The sequence below is a fragment of the Botryllus schlosseri genome, chromosome 7 (genome assembly GCF_051294905.1).
Source record: "Botryllus schlosseri isolate E-star chromosome 7, Bs_hap1, whole genome shotgun sequence".
Classification (NCBI taxonomy): Eukaryota; Metazoa; Chordata; class Ascidiacea; order Stolidobranchia; family Styelidae; genus Botryllus; species Botryllus schlosseri.
Window position 1 is genome coordinate 5,386,822 of NC_137242.1, and position 9,564 is coordinate 5,396,385.

Consider the following 9,564-nt stretch of genomic DNA (forward strand, 5'->3'; position numbering starts at 1 on the left):
AATGTCAAGCATTGCGCATAAAGACGTCGACTGTATCTGAAAGATTCGGCCGGAGAACTAATTAATAGATGACATTTACTTGGATTCAAATACAATCCTTCGACATTTTTACGAATCTCTATCCGGAAATATACTGTATGTAGGATACCTACTTACGATTCCGCGTCCAGCGCTATCTCTGTGCGATGTCGTCGCATACAAGGAGAATATGACAGAAAAAGCAAAGGACTCGGTTAGTTACGAAATACAATTTGATACATAGTAATTGCGTGGGAGCTATATGCTCAAATTTGAAGCTATCAAAGTTAGCTAACAATACGAAACACGTAAATATCCTTTAAAATGAGTATAAAATAGTATAGCTTGTACTATGACAGGGGTGGCCAACCTGCAGTCGTAGAAGGTCATATATGTAAATTTAATTTACTAACAGACTACCAAATGTTTTAGAGATTTCAATTAACTTTATAATTTTCTTCGCGCTATGCGCGATTCAGTGCGATGTTAATTTGCAATCCGAGGCCCACAGTACAGATGCGAACAGCTGAGGAAAACAATGCGCCCGGAAAAGAAGAACCAACTTCGAATCGTGTGCTCCTCACGAAATAAATTTGTTTCTGGTACATCTGGGCGATTCGAACAACTTTACACTATACCGGCAATCCTGATCAGAGGTCAAGAAATACCAACATGCATTAACATAACCACTCTCGGTTTCGGGGCTTATAGTAAGCCGAGATGAATGAATAGATTGGTCCAAGAGTTCGCGGAAAGGGATACGGAGAGTTTAGCATGGATATTTGGCGTCCAACGACCATGCTCTGGAATGCGGCCATAGGCTACATACCAGTGTTGGGATCAAGTCACTACCTTCGAGTCACGAGTCATCTCGAGTCATTGCACATCTTGACTCGAGTCAAGTCGAGTCAAGTCAAGTCAAGTCACGAGTCAAGTCATAATTCGAGTCAAATCGAATTTTTGAAGTATGGCTGATGATGCAAAAGTCATTACATACTGCTAACTGGGTGAAAGACCATTGGCCATTTGTCTTCAATCAAATACCGAATATAAAGTTAAATATACATTATATATGCATAAAGGCGTTGTATATCGCTCACGCACACGTTGAAGTGCTAATAAAATTCGTGAGTAACTGTATAGCAACATGCTGCCGTCTGTTATTATGATCCTAAATAAAGGATCGAAAACGAAGCCTCGAAAAGTTGAAACCAATCGATAAGGAACACTATACGTCCATCTACACATCCGTCAATCCGTGTGTATATAAAGATAAACACATAAACTATGTTCGTTCGATTTAAATTATAAAAGGGCATTGGTAAAGGTGAGCACTGCGCACTGCACAATGTAAGCACTGAATCGTCTAAGAACAAAGATGCGTTGCTATTAGATTAATCTACTACGACAACGTAAGCTGTGATTGTTTCGTTTGCGGTCAATTTATATGTGATGTAACAATGGAGGATCAGTGAAATGTACAATCAGTGACTGACTGGTTGCTCTCACACGTGACACCGGCGTATCGCGAACAATCCGAAAATACTTAAGATGGGGGGACTTAATCGACACCGTTACTGGATGACTTGAAATTGACTCGTAAATTTTGCTCCGAGTCACGAGTCAATCCACATTTCGGAAGCTCCGAGTCAAGTCAAGTCAAGTCATTTTTGCAAAGTGACTCGAGTCAAGTCAAGTCATACGAAAAAGTTGACTCGAGTCTGACTCGAGTCAAGTCATGACTCGAGTCATCCCAACACTACTACATACGCAATCGAAATGCGGCCGTGAATAACCAAAAGGATGGTCAATTGGTCAAGGTCACCCCTGGACTATACCATTGAGAATCCGCATAGTCTCCTGAGTTTCAATCAAAAATTCAATGAACAGGGTGTGAAGACAGGCCGCAATATAAACTCATTGTGATTCGCGATCGCACTCTTATATTTATAGATATATACATCTACCGACCAAACCTAATGTCATGATTATTCAGCTTATGATTAGATTATGCACATTGTCAGCATCCACTTTCAGTACAAAATCTGTCGAAGGCAAGTCCTTTTGAAAATATGAGATAAGATCCAGCCAACCACGCTGGAATTGTTTACGTCATGAAATAAGGCCTCGGGTCCATATCCGATATATCCTTTCCACGCTATCAGTTTGGCATCTCATAAGAAAACATTTCCACCCTCTCGATGTCTAATCGACTGCTAATATTGGATATGCGAGTGCCGAGTGAACATCCAAGTCAGTTAGGTCCCGCTAAAACTCTTTCAATACTTTCATCACATCAATCTGATCGTGAGGGTTCAACTACGAGCGTACAATCCGTACATTAATCTGAAAGTTCAATTTACCTCTCGCGGTAGACAGACCATCACCATTTGCAATCAGGTATTACTCAAGAACCCACACGACCCCATGCATCCCATTCCGTAATTAATGAACAGTTTCGGGAAATTACCTCTCAGGCACGGTCGTCTATTGGCGTTAATAACAGATATTCTGTACCTGACATACACACAGCATTCTGCATAAAAAATTGCCCTCTGGACATCGCGTCTTGCCAGACACTTTCTTGAATCGAGATTTCTAGACAGTCATATGCGGTATTGCGGATTGTCCGCATTCTTGCACAGCACTCCTTCATCTACTGCATAACAGCATAACTTCTGACCCGAGATTTCATAGCGGGACTTACTGATTGTTACAATGCAGGGAACCGTAAAGTTGGTAACTGCCCGATGGAAATGTTTTCCCCAGGGGCTATCGAATAATCTAACAGACGGACACGTTCAAAGGCTAAACATACACGGTCTCGAACATGAGTCACACTTGAGAAACAAAGCTTCCCGACATTTTACAAATTGAATTGAAGCTTCTTTTCCCCATTGAACTGTTTTGACATTTGATTTTCGCAATCGAACTAAATGCCAGGCAAACAAAGATAGCTCGTGCTGGCAATGACGACTTTGGTGTCATTGATTTCGTCACAGTCCCAAGACAGATTACAAAGTGTGAATGAATCGACGTCGGTGTGAGATTGGGTTCATCTGCATTAACACAATGTAATTAAAGGTTGGTTACTGCTGGCACGACGCATAACAACGACAAAAACAAAAACGGTGGGTACCGGTAACTAATTTCGCACGCATACAAACACGCACGTGGTCAGTTGAGCGCCAGTACCGTATACGCCTATTTAGCGCAACGAGATCGCCGTGTTTCGCAAGACACAGTTCCTTCATAATACCAGCTGTCAACTATCCAAAATCTTGCTCAGCATTGATCACCTCGACAAAGTGCAACAGTGAAGTAATGCTAACCAGTCTTGGTGATTGCCCATATTACTTGCTATCTTTTATTTTTGATGATGTGAATTATGGAAATGAGTTTGCAATTCAACTGGCATTTATTTGTATTTTGATTTTCCAATCATTTTGATTAATCCGTTTGATTGTTTGATTACTGTTTAATTGGCTCTTCGCCTGTGCTATATATTGCCCTCGTCGATCTCTTATCGCTCCATTCGATCGAGCATCGGACGAGCAAGCAGTATTGCGAACCTCGCTTCCATTAGCATCTTTGTATTTCTAACAACGAAATCCCATGTCCATATTGTTCTTCGACTCGGGTTGTTCGGTTGGATTCAGCAGAGTACAAGAACGATGGGCAACGTTTGCCTACTCTAGGGGTCTCAAACACGCGACCCACCAGTACATTTGTGCGGTCCGCGTCGAAATTTCGAACAATAAATTATTTGACAAGATTTAGCCGCATATCTTATTCGGATTTGAAGTTAAATTACACTCTATTGCACCAAAATATGAAACTACTCATCAAACTTCTCTATCACACCACTTTCAAACGCTACCATGCGGTGGAAGATCTGCTATTACGTCACATTGTCTGTTCACGATGATACTGACTGAAAGTTGTGTCTTGGACATGGATGCTCCGTTACGTAGAATTATTCGGATATACTGACTCGGTGACAAATGAAAATGTCTCGAGTTGACTCGGGTCAAAATTTTTAATTAGAAAACGGCTCGTGACTCGGAATGCCGTGACTTGGCTACAACCATGGACGCAACGAACCATTCTAAAATACTGTGTTGTGGCACGTCAGTTGTCCGCCAGGTGCAAAATTATAACGCAACAGCTTTCATGATGAAATGATGCATTTGTGATCTCGCATGGTGTCTATATCTCGCAATGTGACAAATTACGCTTACTCTCTTTCAAGTGCATGCAACAAAAGCTTTATTCAAATAGCTATAAACGTTTTTTTCGTGCCATATGCGTAAATTGCTAAAATAGTAAATCACATTTTTCACGACTTGTGTGGAATGTCAGTCGGCAAGGACGACTCACTTTCCGTCGGGCAACTTCATACTGTCAAATAAGGCCTACTAGGAAAGACATTGAATACCCCTATTGATTCTGCGGCCCGCGGCGTCATCAGAATTGAGGGAATTGACTCGCGAACACCTTTGGGTTTGAGACCCCTGGCCTTGTTCAAAGCAGATGTTAGATGAGCAAGCAGCATTCGACGCCTGGAAAAATCAGAACTCATTGACACTGGAGTGCCGCGTTGAAACAACCAGGAACTTAGCAGATGGTTCGGAAGCGATGACACGAGACCTCGATACCACAACGGTACCTAAATTGGAAAAGGTACCTTTCGTGAAAATATCAGTAGCTGCACTGCGAAACGGCGGCTTTCTGCGCAAAATGGTTGCTGCCAATTTAATTTCACACCTTCAACTCGACTATTAACCACAATATATTTAGAACGCAGTGCCCCTTTACATGCTTACATCTTCCGTATACTTTGCAATCGCTTATAATACATAGCTGTGTCCGGTATCAGATACAGCCACACAGATCGTATATCAATCAAGACACAGTTCTATATATTTATAATTGCATTCCTGTGCAGATGTGGCATACCGTAGCATAGCGATTCAACCGGTATGCGTTCCTGATATTGTGTGCAGTAAAAGCTGGTCTATATTAATCCCACACATTTGCTACCGATAGGTGACTGTCGCCGATATGAGCGCGGTTAGATTGGAACCACATTACAAATTGCGGCCGAGAGTCATATCAACCAGCTGATTAATGAAGCGCGATCCTCATTAGTACTACAATGTAGATTATAAGAAAACTGATGAGCACCATTGGGAATATAACTTCAACAGTTATATCCCTTGTGTATTGCGCACGGCAGACATGTATCCGACCGGACACAGGTTGAAATGAGAGCACTTGAGTCACCCTATCTCATTTTGCAGGAAGCTCGTGTGGAATTCATCGCCAATGTCAGCAAACTACAGGATTTTGTTGCCAAAAATGTTTCCAAGGCAGATCAGACAGAAGAAACTTATTGATACATGGCGTTCAATTAATTCACGTAAATTCGTACGAAATATAATAATTTCAACGATATTAGGCAGCATGTCGGTGTGGATGGTGCGAGCCTATGTGTTACTGTTGGAATTTCATGTTGCGTTGACGGGGTTCAATAATTTAGAAGCCATATTTGTCCACGCTATAGAGAGGACGCATGCTTAGGGTTACCATACGTCCTCTTTTAAGATGATTTGTCCTCTATTTTAAAATCTTTTTTGAAAGTGTCCTCGGAGTACGCCCAAATGTTCTTTTTTATTTTGAGATTTTGTCCTATATTGTGAGAATTTTGTTAAAATTCGAGTGAGATACAATAAATCAGCACTGAAGTAACGCTCCGGCAACTATTTTGGGAGCTGGGCCGGGAAGTTGAACTGTTTTATTGTAGTCAACCACAGCGGAGAATTTGGGATAAGTGTCAATTTTTGTAGCCGAGCCGGCAAAATGACCTTTTTTTTACTCAACCAATCACATAGTCGGGGAAAAGGTACCCCTTTTTCCGGATTTTACTCCAGAATTGTAAGTCGGAAAATTGTGAAAAAGTGTCCTTTGTTCACATTTCCAAAGTATGGTAGCCCCACCCATGCTTTACTACACTTCTTGGTCATGTCTAAGGTACAATTTTGGATATAGCTGTCCTACTGCGTACTGTGTGTATCAATAGTAATCGGCCCACCGGACGTTCCCCACTGTATTTACCAGTGCTGGGATGACTTGAGTCATGACTTGACTCGAGTCATATTTTTCGTGTGACTTGACTTGACTCGAGTCACTTTGGTAAAATGACTTGACTTGACTTGACTCGGCGTGTCAGAAATGTGGATTGACTCGTGACTCGGATCAAAATTCACGAGTCAATTTCAAGTCATCAAATAATAGGTGCCGATAAAAATCACTGTATCTTGCATATGGTGGGATCGTTCGCGAAACGCCAGTGTAACCCGTGAGAGTGACCAATCATTCAATGGTCGCGCGTTTTACTCAGCCTCCATTGTTCTCTCACAAATAAATTGACCAGTGACCACAAACGAAGAGATCGAAGCTTACAGCTTACGTTGTCGTAAACTCGTCTAGTAAAGTAATTTAATAATAAAATGTTTTCTGTTCTTACCTTAACCAAACCTCTTGTTTTATTGAGATTGAATTCGAATATAGTTTATATAGTCCGCAACCATCGGCGCAGGCTCAAATTATATCATATTAATTTGTAAATGGGTAATGTATTATCAATTCGTTTCTCTATTCTCTATTTTGACTGGTAACTATAAACGGAGGCTATGTTATTACTTACGTACATGTGAGAGATACAGCGCCTTCTTGCGTGTATATTTAACTCTATATTCGTTCATTGACCACCATCAATGACCATGAAATCTGTTTTTTAGACAGCTAGCAAAATACAATGACGTAATCATGCCTCATACTTCGAAAAGGCAACTTGACTTGAATTGTGACTTGACCCGTGCTTGACTTGACTTGACTTGACTCGACTTGACTCGAGTCACCTTCAAAAATCGAGTCACTCGACTTGACTCGAGTCACCTTCAAAAATCGATTGACTCGACTTGACTCGAGTCAAAATGTGCAATGACTCGAAATGACTCATGACTCGAAGGTAGTGACTTGATCCTGACACTGGTATTTACTGGTCTTGTTGGGTCTTCAACTATCCTGTTCTATCTATTACTGTGTCGGGTATCATCTGAGTATAAGGGAAACAATCAATTGGTACTTTAAAGCAATATACGATTACTACTTCAAGACTGCCTTTATTTACATCGGGAAACTTAGATGGCTTTGCGGCCATCAATGGGATGACATTGGCAGTTAAGGTTGGAATTACTGTAAACGCAATCCTCTGACGTCACATGACTAAATTCCCGAAAGTTCTTTGAAGTTATATACCAGTGTTTCTTAAACTTTTCAGAGTGCGACCCAAATCCGAGTTTTATTGACGTCGAGCGACCAATGCATTTCTAATATTACTATGCTACTCATTTACGAGGTCATATGAAATAGAGAATGTGCACTGTGCAGTCAACCGGTTGTACGCAACGCAGTTCTACGAAACATGATTCACTACAAAAAAGTCATTAATACAGAGAGGTTGATGTTACATGATATTTCTCCTTCATAGTAGTATGCAAGACGCTTGTATTACGGTCTATGCGTACATCCATGTCTCCCAACCTTTTTCTATTCACGTCCTAGCAGAAAACTTTCAACCTCACGGACCTCCTGAATCATTGAAATTGGCGATTGATTTTACAACACCAAGCACTGTAAACCAAATGGCACCTTTGCTATGTAAAATGTTGATATATGACTTGGATCAGGACTTTTAAAAAGTTTTTCGCCATGTGTATTCATTCTAGCCACTACGGCGGTAATTGATGATAAGTTTGAAAATGTTCCCATAGGTAAGGGTAGGCCTACCCATATTAAAGTTATTAAACGTAGCGGCTCATAAACCACGCCAAGCGTGTAGAAAATTCCAAGCTGAATAAATCTGCACCAAAATACTCAACTTTGTATTGATTTCCGACATAAATTTTGGCCCCTTCGATCTTGCTTCCCCTCCAACGGAGGATTCCGGGTGTGACAGTTACCAACCCGATCTCTCTCCCTCTACCCTATCCAGCTGACACCAGCGCAAGTACGCGCTTTTCAGAGAAAGCGAAATTTGAGGCAGAACCTGCTACGACATCAAACCGACTTATGTAATGCAATGGTCGACACATTTCCATGATGAAACCATATTGTCATAACAACCTTTCTGTGCTTATCGCTTATTGGGCACAGTACCCAACACAGTTGGCATGGGCATGGATATAAACCAATTTTCTGAAGGATGTGGAGCGGAGCGCGAAGAAAATTTTCGTTGCAGGAAATTCAGGAAATCTTACTTAGGCTACATATTAACAGATCGCTCTGGTGGCGTCGCGACCCAAATTTATAAACTTCGCGACCCATACTTTAGGAACACTTGTTGTACACGGTACTTGAATTGACATTGTGATAAAATCGTTAGCTTGTCACAATTCCAACCTTTAGTAGTGGACTAATTACGATTTTCAATTTCGACCATTGTATAATATAATAGTGTTTACGGCGGCAAATTACGTCACTTGCCAAACATTGCGTTCCTGACTTGCCCAGACTGAGACTGATGCTTTTTCATATTTTCCATCTTAATAAGGGTCTGTGATATAGTTTGGATAAATGCATTTCTAACTAAGGAAGAAAAGTTATGATTCTGAATTGCCGGAAATTAGTTCACTACCTATAGCAGTGGTTCTTAACCTTTTTTCCTCCAGCGCCCCCTTTCAAAAATTATCGTGCTCCAGCGCCCCCCCCCAACTTCATAATGTAAGGAATGTAATAAAGACAATGAGTAAGAGGGAGGGCCGTAACAGCACTTCGTAAACCCCCTAAAAACGATTGCCTTGCGCACCCATAGCGTGATAAACCGTACTTCTGAGGGCTTCGCCCCCCCACGAACCCCCTATCGTGATTTCGATGGTCAGCAAACTTTGTGTGGCCTGGTCGCCCTAGGTACCAAAATTTTCTATAATGCATGAATGAATAGTTGGCAATTACATATATAAGTCGCGATAAACTGAGTGAGCTGTTGTATAGGAAGATAAAGGGCACGTAATTAATAATTAAACATATTCGGGCGTGCCCGCAGGTACAGTTATTCGTTACCAGGGCCGTAACAGCACTTCGTCAGCCCCCCCAAACAAAAAACGTTGGTCCTGGGCCCCCATCGGGTGATAAACCAAGCTTCCGGGGGACTTTACTCCCAGACCCCCATTAGGCTGTCCTCTATTTGCTGAAAGCCTGTTAGGTATCGACATTGGGTGTCCATTTACTGAGGCAGCTATTCTCGCCTAGTCGCGCCAAGCGCGAAAAATTTCACTAATTAATGATTGAATTGGTCAATATCATCGGGAATTGCATGTAAATTGAGATTAATTTTTATCCTCTCCCTGCTCACGTAAACACATTTACCGGTAGAGCTGAGTGAGGTGCAATGTTCCCTCTAAGCTGCGCACGTGCGCAGTGCTGACACGGTCTCTGCGCACAGAAAATCTACGTTGCGCACAACAAATCCGAAGTTATTAC